Here is an 18,140-nt window from a genome sequence, read left to right as displayed (position 1 = left end):
TGAACAAATCTCCATCAGCATTCCACATCATCTCTGTTGGGTTAAGGTCTGGGCTCTGACTGGGCCTCTCCAAAAGGCCGATTTTCTTTATTTGAAACCATTCTGTAATAGATTTAACAATGGCGGCTAGTTAAAAAAATCTGTTAATGGTTTTGTCAGGAAACTCTTTGCCTGTATCAGTTCCCTCTGTATACACAACATATTACATGTTTCACTATTTCTTTTTGTTTGAGGTCAGTCAGCTAGAGCTTCTTCCTCCTTTATAAGATTCAGTTTGTCTTTAGTCTACTTATTTATTATATATATTATCTGTTTTCAAATTATTAACCCTTTGTATTAACCAGGCAATTCCCTCTGGATGTGCTTTGGTGCATCTAATAATGTCTCCTGCCTCCTTAGCTTTGTATTTGCTCACATACCTTCTTCTACTTCTTCTTTAGCATATGTACCACTTCTGCAGATAACCACAGAGGTTTTATTTTTCTTTCAGTTTTACCAACAAGTTTACTTTAATGTTCTACTGTCTTCACCAGAACATCTTTTAACTAATTCTATTTATTGTGGACTCCATCTAAAGATATCCAAGCCATCAAAGGCTAAAAGCCGAAATGTCTTTCCATTTTAGAACAATCAGTTTTTTAACATTTTAAAACCTTAGTTTTAGCGTGGTGCTAAATCCTCTGTCTATATATTAAATCAACCTTTGCAGGTTTGTCGGATTTAGGTACGCAATTTTTACTGGCTGTACTTTAATCTTTGTTCCATATTGCATTATCCAAGTAAATGTCAAGTATATTTTATTTTTCTGATCATTACTAGCAATATACATTTCTATGAGCTCTAGTGTCATCTACTAGGCCACAACAAAGTTGTTAGGCCCCCTGGAACTCTTGTGCAAGCCAGAGCTGGCTTATGGTGGGTATAGTGCAAATATGATTTGGCAGGCATGGGGTGTGTTCTGCATTTTTAGAGAAAGGCTTCCCTCACACTGCAGGATATCTAAAACTTACTTTTATACAGCTCGATCGCTCTGTTGGCTCTATGAACTGTTGCAGAACACTAACCCTAACATCTAACCACACCTAACACTATCAATATTCACCAACAGTACTCCAACGCTGCTACACTTACACTACTAACCCTTAACCTCTAGATACATTCACTGTGGTGCTTTGTTAATTATGTGTGTGCAAGCTGGTTTTATGCACCAATTTAAGAAATATATATATTATTGCAAATTCCCAAGCGTAGCGAAGAGAGGCACCAAAAAATATATTTAATAATTACCCCCAAATCCAGTTGAGATACAAAACAAATGGCACCAACCCCAGAAAAGGAACTCCAGCATAAATAATTACATGTTTGCAACAAAAAATCTAAAAAAGAGGGGCTCCAGTGTGTAGCATTTACCCTGATATATACGCAAAATATAAAAAGGTAGAGAGATCACCTGCATTCCGGTTAGAATGTGGTCCAGGAATGTGGAAAGGTAGGGTATATTTGACAGTTCTACCCTCAAAATCATAAAGTTTTAACTGGTTCAACTGTAAAAAAGTTGTAACCACTTAACATTAACTTAATGATTTGGGGGTCACTTGTGACTGTATAATACTGCCATACAACATACATGTGGTTTATATGTGCTCAGAACTAGTGGGTGATTATTTTTTGTGTTCCAAGTAGCCCAGCATGCAGCATGCAGCATCTTTCCCAAGACGTGCTTGACATGTTGAAAGGTAGAGAAAAAAATCCTGTTAGATTTGTGGTTGTAATATATAGTTTATGGGGTTATTTTGATGTGATGGGGTAGTTTTACCCCGGAAGCATGATGTGTGTCTTCCTGGTTAAGCTGTAAAAAATTGAAATGTCTTTGCATTATCTTGTCTCTTGTGACATTGTAACACTAAAATACCACACGTTACTGTTCCAGGAAACCCAGCATGCAGTATATGCAGTTTGAAAATATATACTTTTATGGGGTTACATTGAAATATCTGACCTCTACTGTGTCTCAAATGAGACGTGGACCAAACAAAGTGATCTGTCAAAATGTCAAGTTTGAAAACTGTCATGGACATGTCTTGTCCCCACATCACCTTAGAAACTTGACTTACCCATGCATGAGGGGCATTGTTATACTTTGGGCTGTTGCCGAATACAAATAATAAGTTGTTTCAGTAACTTTGTGTACCCTGGGAAATAAATACTGCATTTGTATATAATGTGCTAAACAAAAAAAAAAAATGTAATGTAAATTTTCTGTAGTTTGGCACAGATTGCTAAAATGGTTGATTAATTAGTGTTAAAATGCCCCTAAAAAATACGTTGAGTTGTCATATTTAAAAAAATATATACTTTTGTTCAAAATTTTTGCATTTTCGCGATGCTTTTGGGGCCCAACTCCCAGTTTATATCATTTTTGAAAAATCTAGAAACAGTAATGTGAGTCATTTGTATTTTTATATTGAAAATACCAGGCATATGAGGTGTTTCCAAAATAAGGGCAAATGCCTAAATACATTTTGTTTATATTTTTATTTCATTTGCACAGGCTATGTGTACGTTTTTTTCCCCCCTAATCTTTGTGGATTGTTTTTCATACTAAATTATGGTTTATGTATATAATTAAAAACAATATATAAAGTTTTTACTCGATTATAAGACCTTGGCCCTTAAGGAGTTAAGCCAACCTAGTGCATTTTGGTAGTTTTAAGATAAAATATTATTATTTTTTGTACTTGTCCTGTGATGCACAATTCACGTTGTCAGCTACCAAATGGTAAAAGTGCATATAATGGCTGGAAAGTCCCTTTAAATTTCCTCCATTTCTTTACTGGGTGTTTTTTAATAGCCATCAATCATTTATAGCACCAAAGGCCAGTTCTTAACAATGGTACAAACACTGTGGGAATGTGAACTAATACATTTAAATTAGGTCACTTAAGACAGTTAAAGGTACAGGAAACACATCCAAAATATAAACCATCTATATAAACATGGGTAAATTCTATATTTTAGGCTGAACGCTCCCAAGGGCCATACCCCATGCTGTAATTGTGATTATGAAACTTCATACCAAATAGGTCTCTGAAATAGAGACCTGGTGTGTTGGAGTAAAGTGGGAATACAAGAGAGGGTAGGGGACCTCCAGCCAGTTAAGACTGAATAAGTATACATTGCATCATATCAAAGATGGGAGTAGTATTTTATCTCCATTTGTAAGTAGCAATGCTTTATGGTCAGACCATCAGAATATTTTTCTGCATCTTGTATAATACCAAAATATGCTCACTGGGAGGAAATGTGTAAAGTGGGGCATGTATGACCATGTCTATAATTCTAATACACTAGGATCACTGGACCTAACCTGAGACAGTGAGGTAGATTGGCATCAGCTTTTGCCAGGAACTTGCAGATGTGTTAGAAATACTAATGATCTGCAATTTTGGGCGAGGTAAGGCTTATGGAGTGTACCGGTAAAAACGTTTTCCATATGATCATACGTGGGAACTTTTGTTCTTTGGCTACCCAGAGCTTACCCTTGTGGGACGCGGCCATGACTACCCACTGATGTCAGTGATTATGTACCACAATCCCTCCCTCGTTACCTCAACGAACACCAAATGGCTTGTAATGGCACCAAAACAGCTTGTAATGGTGGTGACTACACGTGGCAACAAATGCACTTATCTTAACAAAGTTTTACGTGATTTTACAATTCATTTCCCCCAGTTCTGTACAAATGCACAAAACAGGCAATTTTTTTAATAAAAAAGTTTGTTCAAATCCAATTACTTAAGTCTACTATTGAGTGTATCACCCCATCTAAATCATTTTGTCCATCTCATTAAAGAAATGCATGAAAGAGCTTGAAAATGGTAGAGAAGGGGAGTACAATGGAGTACATTGTTTAATGAGTTCTGGGTATAAATTATACTTGGGCGTCGGCCAACTCTTCGTGTTCGTGTTCATCTTCTTGGGTGAAAAAATCTTGGTATTCCACAAATATTCGCCTGTTCCTGTGTCCGGTTCGGGGGGAATATTCGTGTACATTCTTTGTGTTCGTTTTTTTTCTTAGTTTTTTGCTGTTTTTTGTAGAAGGGGTTAATATGAGGTTAACGCACTACGCAGCAGCTTTGGCACAAGGATTTTAAATGTCCGTACAAGCAACTCTAATGGTCGCCGGCAGGGGCCTCCTCTGCCATCAACCAATGAAGTGCACCTGTACTTCATTGACAAACGAGCCCCCTGCTGGCGACCAATAGAGTCACTCGTACAGACTTTTCAAATCCTGGTGCCATAAATTGGTCAGGGTAAAAGAGTAACACAGAGTCCAGGTACTTAGCCAAGGTCGGATCAAAATAGAGTTGCACGAAATCCAGGAACAAGCCAGGAGGTCAAATGGTAAATAAGGATACAAAAAAGGGACTGTAGCTTTAAGGGAACGATTGGTACGAGTACACAAGGTAAACCACACAGCATGCAACAAGCAAGCACTAATGGCATGGTGTTTGAGGCTCTTATAGGAGATACAGGAACTACTCCTCCCCTTAATCCCTTAAGCTCCTCCCCTATTGTATGGCCATATGGCCAGTGGGGGATGATCCTTCCCACTTCCCTCACTCCCCCCTCCCTGCGTTTACCAATAGTGCCGCGTCACTATCCGCAAGACACGCCCCCTTACTGAGACTCGGGCGTGCACGTGGCCTTCTGGGAGTTTGTCTAACTCCAGGCCAGGGATGTGTCCTGCAACGGATGGGACGATGTCGCGCGGTGGGTAGCCAGAGGATGCCTCAGCATGGTAGGTGTTGGTCCCAGAGCCTGACAGGCAAATTGTAGTATCAGTAAGCGGTGTCATCGACATACCTCTTTTAAACCTCCCTGCACTTTCAGGGTTGGTTGAAGAGATGGTTCTGTAGGTATTTTAACATCAGTGGCTCAACAATTACCTAGCTCAAAACTGCTCCCAATCCAAACATGGAGGCATCTGTATGGACGACCAAACATTTAGCTGGGTCAGGAGCGGCTAGAACCGGAGCTTGAATTAGTGCTTGCTTAAGTTGTTGGAATGCCGCCTCTCACGCCGTGGACTTGCCGGGAAATATGTTTGTGGTTCAAGTCAATCAGGGGCTTAGCGATGGCACTGTAGTTAAGGGTTGTCCCGCAACCCATCCAGAAGCCTATCTATCATATGCTGGAAGGTGGCCAGGGCAATTTTCATACTGAATGGCATGACCCTAAACTGATATAAGCCAAATGGTGTGATGAAAGCCGACTTCGACAGAGCCTCCACATAAAGTGGAATTTGCCAATAAACCTTGCATAGGTCAATGGTGGTGAGGAAACTCTCCTGGGCAATGGAGTCTAGCAGCTCGTCCACTGATGCATAGGGTAGGCATCAGTCACAGTCCTGTCGTTAGGTCGCCTATAGTCCACACAGAACATGGGTAGTGCCATCTTTCTTGGGTACAAGGACCACAGATGAGGTCCACGGGCTAACGGATAGTTCTATTATCCCCAGATACAGCATCTCCTGGATATCCTTACGCATCTGTTCCCCAACCACATCAGGGATTCAATACCAAGGGGGCTTGTCTCTGCATATCGACCTGATGCACCAGTAAGGATGTATAACCGTGAAGAGAAGAGAAGATGGCCTGGTGCTCGTGTAGCACCTGCTGAACATGTTCTTGGGACTACAGGTCGATCTCTTCACTAATTCTGACCTCTGCCACACCTGCCTTAGACCCAGGCTCCTCAGACAGTCCCGGTAAGGAGAGATTCTCCCAGTCTCCCACCACCGGAGCTCAAACTGCGGCGGCTGCCTCTTCCCTCTCAAAGTAAGGTTTCAGTATGTTCCTGTGAAAGGTTCTGCGGATACGTTCATCTGAACAGCTGGCTACTATGTAGGTGGTATCACAGAGCTACTGTTCTATCCGGTAGGGACCCTGCTAGGCTGCCTGAAGCTTGGTCTTCTTGAGCGGTTTAAGGACTAGCACTTTCTGTCCTATCTTGAATACCCAATCCCTAGCTGACTGGTCATACCACCTCTTCTGTCTACGCTGAGTACTTCGGAGATTATTCTGCACTAAGTCAGTCAACCTCTGAAAATTTTCTGAAAACTCCAAAACATAAGCTAACACAGAGGGGTCTCCAGTAGCTGGAGCATCCTCCCAGTGTTCCCGTAGCAGATGTAGGAGCCCCCTCATCCACCTCCCATTGAGAAACTCAAAGGGGGAATAACCAGTGGCCTCTTGGGGAACCTCCCCCTAGGCAAAAAGGAGATGGGATAGGTGGCGTTCTCAATCCATATGGGTGACGGCAAACTTCCGAAGCAGCTGCTTCAGAGTTCCGTTAAACCGTTCACAGAGCCCATTGGTCTGTAGATGGTACAAGGAAGCTGTACAGAGGTTTAATTCCACACAGCTTCCACAGCTGCTGGTTCAGCAAGGCTGTGAACTGGGCACCCCGATCAGATAGGATTCCCTTGGGAAAACCTACCCAAGAGAATATCCAAAGTAAATCTCTGATTGAATGTTCCTCAGGGCTATAGCCTCTGCATAACATGTCGCATAATTTACCACGGTCAAAATGCATTTCTTCCCGGTGGGGCTGGGCCTAGCCAGGGGTCCTATGATGTCTACAGCAACCTATATAAATGGTTTCTTGGCCACAGGTAAGGATCCAAGCTTAACCTTTTCTCCAATATCCTTTATTCCTTATCTTCAGGCAAACCTCGCAAGTCTGGCAATAAGTACGTACGTGCAAGGTTTGCCGTATTCCCAAATATCTGGCCAGAGGAATATCGTGCCCAGTCCTCAGTAGTTCAGTACGATACTTCCACGGCACTACCAGTTGTCTTTGTGGAGGTTTGGCTGTCCCCTTCCCCGTACCCTCAGTGATCCGGGAAAGCTTACCCTGGTTCCACTCAAACCTTGCATCCCCATACCTCTTGACATTTTATATAGCTCTGTGTATCTACATGAACACACTGAATTAATATGAGAAACCAAGATTACATTTCCAATTACCTTATTACACACTCTACTCATTGTTCATGCTAGTGTGTGCCTTATGTCCAAGACAGAATATACATTCTGAGGTTTGAACATGTTAATTCTCTTAGCATAAGATGAACAAACGATGACCTGCTGCGGATATTACTTATATTATACCCTGCTGCCCTTGCATGCAATCACTCCCTCCACTACCACACCAAAAAAAAAATATCTGCCACATTGACTGCAGATCAGGGGAAGACAGTGAGAGTCAGTGCAGTCTTCCCTCCTTCTGACTGCACCGTGACATTAAGAGGTCCTCTCCCCTGTAATCATCCCCAGTGTCCCTTTGTCCCCTCATTCACTAAACCATACCGCTCTTTTACTAACACCCTGTAGTTCAGGTATAGCTCAAATACACAACACATGGAAACAGCACATGCAACTGAATAAGACAAAAAACCCTTGTATTTGCAGGTATACATAAATAATGTATGGAAACATAGCGTTGCACGTATAAACCAACAGAACACACAAACCCAGCATTGCAGGTATAGATCAACTGGAAATCACATGTAAATTCAGAACTGAAGGTATAGATCAAATAAACAACAGGTATTGATCAACTGAATAAGACATACAAATCCTATATTTGCAAGTAAACATAAATAATGTATGGAAACATAGCAGATACAGATCAACAGAATAACACAAAACCCAGCTTTGCAGGTATATATTAATTGGAAATGGCATATAAAATTTGCATTAAAAGTATAGATAAAGCCCCCTAAATTACAGGCATAGATCACAGGTCGCACAACCCAAAGCCAACCCTGGAATCCACATTGCCCACATAGAACCTGACCAGCACCCAAATTACACACACATAGGACGTGCCATCTTTGTCGCCAAATAGCCCAGCATGCGTCAACTTTGTCCCCAAACAGCTGAGCGTACGCCATCTTTGTCCCATAAACACGCTACCTGTGCCATATTTGTCCCCAGTGCATAAACACCCTGCTTATACCATCTTTGCTTTTTTGACAAATCAATAATACACCTATGATTCACACAAACACTTTTACAGTAACTCACTAATTCACTTTCATCACACAATCATTTATTCTTTCACACAAATTATTTACACATATTCATTAATGCATCCACACAGTAATCCATTAATTCTCTCACTCATTCTGACTCTTTATTTCAATATTCTTGCCACCCTTCTTTCTCCTGATCTACCCCCTTTCCCTCCCTATCTACCCCTTCTTACTCCCTATCTACTCCTTCTCACTCCCTTCTGCCCTATCTACCTCTTCTCACTCCCTATCTACCCTATCTACCTCTTCTCACCCCCTATCTACCCCCTCCTCACTTTCTACCCTCTCCCCCCTTTGAAGTTCACTTACCTTGTAGAAGTCCAGTGGTGGGATCGCGAGGCCTCTGTCTCCCTGTTCTGCCGCGGTGTGCACAGCTTCATTGCTGAGCGCCGGAATATGACATCATATACCGGCACTCAGCATGAAATGCCAGCACCGCGACCAAGGCAGAGGCCTCACGGAGAAGAGTGAGAGGCGCAGAACGGTTGCTGAAAACGTATTCCTCAGCGACTGTTCAGCGCCTCTCTCTCCTCCGCGTCTATTACAAAAAAAAAGACAGCATTTAAATTGGGGGGGGCACACGGGGGGCACAGCATGCTGTAGGGGAGGCATGGCCCCCTCTGCCCCCCCCTGCCGACACCACTGGTTTTTGTTAGCTGTCTTAAATTTTACATGCAAGAAGCCTGGGAAGTCACCGTGAGGAAATGATGAGCAACATGATGTTGTCACCAGTTGGATTTCAAAAACTCATGTTCAAATGCAAGCTTGCGTGCATGGCTCTCTCCACCTAATGTATCGATTTGTCTTAGTCTGTCAATTCTCGTATTGTCTTACCCCTTGAATATATGTATTGTATTAAGCGCTGCGTAAATTGTTTGTGCTCAATAAATAAAAGAAAATAATAATAATAAATGCCACAGTGTCAGATTATCAGACTGTATGTTTGTGCCATGCACTTTTTCCCTCTCCCCACCGCCTGCTTCCATTGATTTGAAATCACATATGGACAAGGAGCTTTGCAGCAGTAGAATGGTTGACTGGTGCTAGCTATGGCTGTGGGAAACATCTCATTATTGCCTGCTTTTATGTCATTAACTGTTCCTGACAAAGATAATGAAACAGGCTTAGTCATGTAATAATATAACAAGACTAGCAGTGACGTTTCTAATAATGAATTGTGCACATGGTGAAATTCTCACAATTTCACAAGACTCCAATTTCATGCGTTTACCGTCTGGGCTGCCCTAGGCCCATATTAGGGCACCTTCCCCCAGCCACCTCCTCTTGACTGAGTCTGTACTGCCTTAAAAGACACAAAGTGCCTTGATATGATGTCAATATGACATCAATTTCCTGCGTGCAAGCCTTCTAATCCAGACTAAGGCACAGCCTCCATAGTGTTAATGGGCTGGTTGAGGAGATCAAAAGATTTCCCCTGTTACCGCCCATTGAGAAGCTGGATATTGGAGGGGCCTGCTCCCACTTTTGTAGGAGCATAGAATATTCTAATCTAGTTAATAATCTATGGAGAGCTGCTGCAGAACCAGATTGTAATATGGTCTCACCTGCGCAGGCACCCTGTTACTCTGAAGGTGAACATTGTCTATTTCCTTTTAAATAGGAAATCAATTAGTTGATTTACATTGTTTTCAGCATGCAGGTTTGAATTTGGTTGTTTGTAGCAACTGAAAGTTATATACTGTATTGTTTTAAATGGGTCCACACACCTCATTACAACAATACAGCTACTGTATTTTATCAAAATTATTTTTGTGTTTCCAGAATCAGTTAGTTAAAGCATGGGTCTATGTACCTTCACATTTTAATAGCTATTTTTAGGTTTGACAGTTAAAAATATTGACTAATATTGAATTGGGGAATTTTTGGCATCAAAATTGTTTAGTATTTTATCAATAAATACATTGTGTTTGTCAACCAGTGTAATTGTTTATAAAAATAAAACAAAATGTTAAAAACAGCACCAAAATTTGAAACCCTTCTCCCTAAACACTGAACTATTTGCTAAAAGCTATCATAAACTCTGATGTTAAGTGTCAATTTGAAATTATTATGTATAACATTGCTTTAACATATATAATGACATACACAGAGCTGTATATGTACGTTTTAATATTCAGCAGTGTATAGTAATGTAAAATGTCTAAATTCTGCATTATGCAAAACACTCACATCCTATTTTAGGGTAAATCAGCATCCTCTGATGCGTCATCTTTCTTATTACATCCACTTAGTACAATATTTGGGGGAAATTCACTTATTTCTTCACTACTGCACAGTACTGCTGTCTTCTCATGAGTTGTCATCATTTCCCATCCATCAGCTTCTCCATAGCTATGAGAAACCAAGGGTTCAGTACAAACTCAATCAGGTAACGTAGAAGCATTATATCTGAGATGACCCTGAGATATTCCAAACTTTTAACTCAACAGGCTGTCACTGACATCTGTACTGGATAGTCAACCAAGTCTGTCTCTTAAACACAAAGTCTACAGTTTACTTCTTTATACTCAAGTCTGAATTAATAATTAAGAAGCACACAAACAGTCTCATCAGTATATCCTATTTGAATAGCCTGCCTAAATATAGACTTCATGAAGAATATCTTTACTTTCTGGCACATGGGAGGAATCAATCAAATGAATCAATGTGGGAACTTTACAACAGAGTTTTTGTGATGGACCCAGATTAATTTGGAGAAAGACAGAGGAGGTGGGAAGTGACAAATCAAATTAACTATCATTATAATTTGGAAAAAAGGTTCTACCTTAGGGATGGGAATCTAGACCTTTTTAAGGAGATTTGGGATACTTGGGAGTAAAATAATAAATGTTCTTATCTAGCCTCAAGCTAAGAACCTAGACTTAAGGCCAATATGGGAGACAAAGGGATCTAATGAGACCATAAATTAATTAGTCATGCAAATGACACCTCTTCAAAAATGTTACCCTCTAGCTTGTCTCCTTAAGATATGATCGACTCTCCTAGACTAGATCTACCCCACTCCCAGTATAAATGGTGTGAATGGATGTATTTACATTTACATTTTTTTATATTGAAACAGTTTTTTACAGATCTATGAAATAGTGAAGTCATAAATAGGACATGTCTTCCTAAACATGCCATATATGCACGACTTTGATCTGTAAAATGTATGTTAATTATGTTTAAACTATACATGGCATTACGAAAATCAAATAAATATTAAAAAAGATTTACAAATATTCTCAGAATTAACTAATGTATAACGTTTCTAGTTATGAAAGGTATCTCACTAAGTAAAATGTAATGAATTCTCAATATAGTCATGTTTCCAAACCCTAGTGGGAATGTACAATATTCATCCTATCAATGTAGAATATAATGTAGAGGTGAGTGAGCTAGAGCAGGATCAGAGACTACTGTCTGGCTTGTGAGCCTGTATTCAAAAGTAATCTTCAACCCAAAGAGACTGGAATTAAAATCATAGAATATATCAGTAGGTGACCCTATCTCTACTCCAGAAATATTCATACCCTTATATACATTTTCACCTCAGAAAATTCAAAAGTAAATTCTTACCTTTGCAATGGATCTACTGGACAATCCGCTGCTGCTAGAAAGTTATGCTTCCACTTACTGGATCTTAAGGACAAGTTGCTGAATTTCACTTCCTAAATACTGTTGTAATTTGCCTTCAAATAAGTGTGACTGTCAATAAGTGTCTCAAGCCTCCTGACTCTTGTACAGCTGTTACATCTCTTTATCACATCTGTTCTATCCTCTCTTTTATTTTATCCTGCACTTCTTGTTATCAGCTGTTTCCTCCTAAATTGCAGTTATTCAGAACCCACCTCTTAGTCCACCTCTATCTCTTAGCTCTAAAGGTCTGTCAAGCTTCCTTGTTCCTGGGTTCCTCTTTTTGCATGTTTAACCCCTTTTGGTCGTCTTTTTGCTATGCCTTTATTCAACCATATATACATACATACACTCACACACTAGGTCAGTGATGGGCAACCTTTTTGGCGTGGTGTGTCACTTCGACAAAAAAACATAATTTTGCGCAATTTATAGTTTAAACTACAAAAATGTATAATTGCAATATATAATTGTATTTAATAAACCAAAAACAAATTATTTAACATACCTGCTTAGTAACTTCTTTGTTCATCAGTCGATTTCGTATGTTGCCCTTGATATACCAATCCACACACATACACCAATCCACACACATACACCAATCCACACACATACCAATCCACACACATACCAATCCACACACATACCAATCCACACACATACACCAATCCACACACATACACCAATCCACACACATACACCAATCCACACACACATACCAATCCACACACACATACCAATCCACACACATACCAATCCACACACACATACCAATCCACACACATACCAATCCACACACATACCAATCCACACACATACACCAATCCACACACATACCAATCCACACACATACACCAATCCACACACATACACCAATCCACACACACATACCAATCCACACACACATACCAATCCACACACATACCAATCCACACACACATACCAATCCACACATACCAATCCACACACATACCAATCCACACACATACCAATCCAAACATATACCAATCCACACGTATACCAATCCACACACATACCAATCCACACACATACACCAATCCACACACATACCAATCCACACACATACACCAATCCACTCTCACTGTATGCTTTCCTACCTTTCCTCTTTTCTCCTTACAGTTCCTTTTCCTGCTCTTCGCTCCTCTTCTTCTTCAGTTCTTCTGTCTTCTTCCGAGGGCACGGGGTTCAGAGGGAGATCCTTGAACCGGCTTAAAATCACTCAAGGGAGCCGGTGGTCTGTTAAAGACCTCCGATACCGCTACCTTGCGATCCGCGCGGCAACAGCTGTTGTGCGCCGGGGTTTGTTGTCAGATCCCGGCGCACAACACTGAAGCCGCGCCCACCGCTGTCCGTGCCCTCTGAACCCCGTGCCCTCGGAAGAAGACAGAAGAACTGAAGAAGAAGAGGAGCGAAGAGCAGGAAAAGGAACTGTAAGGAGAAAAGAGGAAAGGTAGGAAAGCATACAGTGAGAGTGAGAAGTACAAAGACAAGTGTGTCTTGCCTACAGTTAAGCATGGTGGTGGGAGCAGTAACACTGCAGTACAGTGAAGTACAAATGCAGTAAAACTGCAGTAAATGTGCAGTAATACAGCAGTAAAAGTGCAGTATTGCAGTTTTTTCATGTCCAAAAAACTGCAGTATTACTTCAGAAAACCTGCAGTCAGGGCCGGCCGAAGACTTACCGCCGCCTGGGGCGAAGTTTAAAACGCCGCCCCCCCCGCCGACACCGGGGGGGGGGCGAAGTTTAAAACGGCATTTTGAACTTCGCCGACGCCATAATTTACGATCCCCCCCCCCGGTACTTACCTTTAAACAGTCCTGCGGCGAGTCTCCCTGCTCTGCCACGGTGCCGGCTTGTAATGCTGAGCGCCGGAAATTGACGTCACTTCCGGCGCTCTGCATTACAAGCCGGGACCGGACAGGGAGACTCGCCGCAGAGGAGAGAGAGAGGGGCGCCGAGCGGGTAAGCGAAAACCACTCGGTGCCCCTCTCTCTCTCCTCCGCTTCAAAAAAAAAACCAAAAAAAAGCGCTTGGGGCGGCAAAGTGCCGCCCCTTCTAAAGTGCCGCCTGGGGCAATTGCCCCAGTCTGCCCCATTATAGGGCCGGCCCTGCCTGCAGTAATTATTTGTAACGGATGGTCTGGGTCTGCATGAGTGCTGCTGGCACTGGGGGGCTACAGTTTATTGAGGGAACCATGAATGCCAACATGTACTGTGACATACTAAAGCAGAGCATGATCCCCTCCCTTCGGAGACTGGGCCGCAGTGCAGTATTCCAACACACCTCTAAGACGACCACTGCCTTGCTTAAGAAGCTGAGGGTAAAAGTGATGGACTGACCAAGCTTGTCTCCAGACCTAAACCCTATTAAGCATCTGTGGGGCAAACGGAAAGTGGGAAAGCACAAGGTCTCTAACATCCACCAGTTCCGTGATATGGTCATGTAGTAGTGGAAGAGGACTCCAGTGGCAACCTGTGAAGCTCTGGTGAACTCCATGCCCAAGAGGGTTAAGGCAGTGCTGGAAAATAATGGCGGCCACACAAAATATTGACACTTTGGGCCCAATTTGGACATTTCCACTTGTTGCCAAGGTTTAGACATTAATGTCTGTGTGTTGAGTTATTTTGAGGGGACAACAAATGAGCACTGTTATACAGGCTGTACACTCACTACTTTACATTGTAGCAGAGTGTCATTTCTTCAGTGTTGTCACATGAAATGATATAATAACATATTTACAAAAATGTGAGGGGTGTACTCGTTTTGGTGAGATGTTCTGTGTTTGGAGACAAATATGGCACTGTTATGCTGTTTGGGGACCAGGATGGTACTGTTAAGCTGTTTGGGGATAAAGATGGCACTGTTAAGCTGTTTGGGTACAACAATGGCAGAGACAAGCTGTTTGGGCACTAAGATGGCAGAAATAGGCTGTTTTGGGACAAAGCTGCTTGGGTATAAATATAGCAGATACAAGCTGTTTGGGCACCAAGATAGCAGAGACAATATGTTTGGGGCCAAAGATGACAGAGACAACATGTTTGGGCACAGAGATGCCACTGTTAAGCTGCATGGGACAAGCATGTCATACTAAGCTGTTCGGGCACAAATATTTCAGAGACAAGTTGTTGGGGGACAAAAATGGCACTGTTAAGTTGTTTGGCCACAAAGATGGCACTGTTTAGCAGAGACAATATGTTTGGGGGCAAAGATGGCAGACAAATGGCTTTGGCACAAAGATGGTACTGTTAAGCTGTGTGGGACGAATGTGTTGGAACAAGCTGTTTGGGCACCAAGATTTCAGACAAGCTGTTTGGGGACATATATGGCACTGTTAAGCTGTTTGGGCATACAGGTTGCACTGTTAAGTTGTTTGAGGACAAATGTGGAAACTAGCTGTTTGGGCACATGTCAGAGAAAAGGTGTTTGTGGACAAACATGGTGCTTCTCGGAACAAAGATATCAGAGGCAAAGATGGCAAGTTGTTTGGGGACAAATTTGCACAAATGGGCACAAATGTGTTATTGTTAACCTGTGTGTGAACTAAGATGTCAGGGACAAGCTAGTTGGGCACAAAGATGGTACCGCTAAACATTTTGGGGACACATGACATTGTTAAGCTCTTTGCCACAAATATGTCAAAGACAACCTGTTTGCGTACAGTTGTTAAGTTGCAAGTTGTGTTATAAGGTAGCGAGCAGGGTTAAGGTGAATCAACACCTACGTACACACCACAGTGCAGCTTTTCTTCAAGGGGAAACTGAACGGATTGGCCACAACAGCAAAACCGCAATAGCCAACCCACAAGAGCTGCCACTCGCAGGAGGAGCTACCAGAGCAAAGGGATTGATGAGGCCTCAGCCTTTTCGAGGAGTATGACTGATTCCCAGAGACAGGTAGGGCACAGACATCTACTGCACCAAACTACCATAGAACACTTTGGGGCTTTCCATTCAAGGGGCATGTCAAAGCAGCAGTCAAATACGGTGACACGACTGCTTGGTCAACTTATAACTCCCCACCACCACCTCCCCTGTGGCACCATCTTCAGCAGGACTGTAGTGCCCTCCCTTTACCAGTCGTGTGTGTCATTGTTGAAGGTTGAGCTGTCCAAGAGGCACATGGGGTGAAAAGAGGGACAGAACAGGAGCAAAAGGGCAGCAGAGTTATAGATCCTTCCTACTCCATGTTGAGGTTATGGATGAGCAGCGCACATTAGCTCACATTTTGGCAGCACTTAGAAAGATGCTCATGCAGTGCCACAGGCGGGCACAGCAGTAGAAATGGAAATGGTGGTTACTGATAGGGTAGCAAACATGGTGAAATCGGTTAGAGATGGGGACTTTGTGGGTTTGCGTTGTGCAACACATATACCACACCTGGTTGTAAGGGCAGCTATTCCAGTTGACGGGCAGTGTAGGCTTTCGAAACTGAAAAGTGCCATAAGATTGTTGGGCATTTTCACTGCATCGTGAAGGCAAGCAAGCAGCTGAGGGAGGAGCAGGAGAAGGCAGGCCTACCCCACCACTGCCTACATCAAGATGTAGTCACTCGCTGGAACTCCACCCTGGATATGATGGAGCGGATCCTAGAGCAGCAATAGGCTCTTCACTCCATGTCCTCTGAGCAGAGCATTGGGATGTCCAGCCCATTGTGCAGAAGGGGAATGGCCATTAGTGGGGCAGGTGGTGAAGCCATTTAGAAATGTGACAGAGGACTTAAGCCAGAGCACTGCTACTTTGCGCCAGGTCATCCCCTTACCTACCTTCAACAACACATGCATGACTTTCTGGAACAAAATGAGGTCTTTCCAGGTGAAAGATTAGAAGTAGATCAGTAGGCTGATAGAGGAGCTGAGGTTGCATGTTGATACTTTGGTGGGTAGTTGTACCACCCAAGCTCCCGAAAGTCAGAATGCTCTGAGATGGTGAAAGCCCATCTTGACAAACTGCCACTACTTCCTGGTACTGACCCTCTACGTTATTGGCACCAGAAAGCCATTGTCTGACCAGGCTTCTTTTTAGTGGCCGAGCAGTTGCTTTCATGCCCACCCACCAGTGTTCAAAGCGAGAAGGTTTTCTCTGTGAAAGGCATACTCAACCCCCAGTGAACACAGCTCTCCCCCAGAACTTGTTGAGCAGTTCCTAAATTAGGCTACCCAGCACTCAATATTCAAACTAGTTAGGTCTAGTGCTGCTTCTTTGTCTCCTTCCTTACTCTGAGTGATCATTTTTTGTTAATTTTGTTAAATTTAGTCCTGCTCCACGTCTGCCAGTGTCTGCCTGCTCAGACCCAGTGCTCTAGTGCTACTACTGTTGCTGCACCTCTTTGACCGTCCTTACTCTGGGGGAACCTTTTAGCAAAAATGTCTGTAATATCGGGGAAATCCAGTCTTGCTCCTCTGGGCTGATGTCCCAGTGTCTGTCTGCCCAGACTCAGTGCTCTACTACTACTGCTGCTGCTGCTGCACTTCCTTGACCATCCTAACTCTGGGAAAACTTGTTGAGTCCAGAAGGTGTGGGTGACCTCCCCTTTTGTGACCCCCCCTAAATGTGGTTGCCAAAACAAACAGCCTGAAAACGAACGTGGAAAAAACAAAATGCAAATTTTGGTTGAATTGATTTTGGTTGCCGTTCAGCTTCCTACATTAAACAATACCCTAAATCAGGTTTCCAACCCACTGCCCCAATCATAACACTCTACAATCTACCTTGCAAATGATTCAGGCAAACAGATCCACATAATAGGTGTATATATATATATATATATATATATATATATATATATATATATACATAATAATAATAACCCCTTAATCAAACATTAAATCCCCTTGATTCATATAATCAATCTGAGCTGTTAGGCCCCAAAAATACAATCCCTGGAATCATATGACCATGAAAGTCTTTCCTGGAAAGAGGAAATATAAGTATCACAGGATCTGAAAGAGCCCAAAGTCAAGAAACTCCAAAGCTGGGTGTTCATTAGACATGTGGAAATTGGCCTAAAACGATGCGGACAAATTTTCTATTCGCTTTTGGTCCATTCACTTTCAGGCAACTAATTATTTTCCCTGCCCATTCATTTTAGATGAAAATTGGGAGCATTTTTAATTCACCCACATTCTCTCTTACTTACTCTTTAACACTCTAGTTCTCATCCACTTTCTCTATATTTTTCCCTACCTTCTCTATATTTTAATTAGCTTACATACACTCTCACATTTTATTGTTTTTCATCTTCTATCTTCTCTCTTTCATCTTCTCTCAGAAAGGTTAAGAAACCCAGAAGGTTTATGTGTCATTTTCTGGAGAACCAAAAGGGAGGAGTTAACAGATTTAAAATACATTTTGGTTGCTGTGTTGTACAGCATCAATGAGACAT

This window comes from Spea bombifrons, chromosome 2 (genome assembly GCF_027358695.1).
Source record: "Spea bombifrons isolate aSpeBom1 chromosome 2, aSpeBom1.2.pri, whole genome shotgun sequence".
Classification (NCBI taxonomy): domain Eukaryota; kingdom Metazoa; phylum Chordata; class Amphibia; order Anura; family Pelobatidae; genus Spea; species Spea bombifrons.
This window is presented reverse-complemented; position numbering follows the sequence as displayed.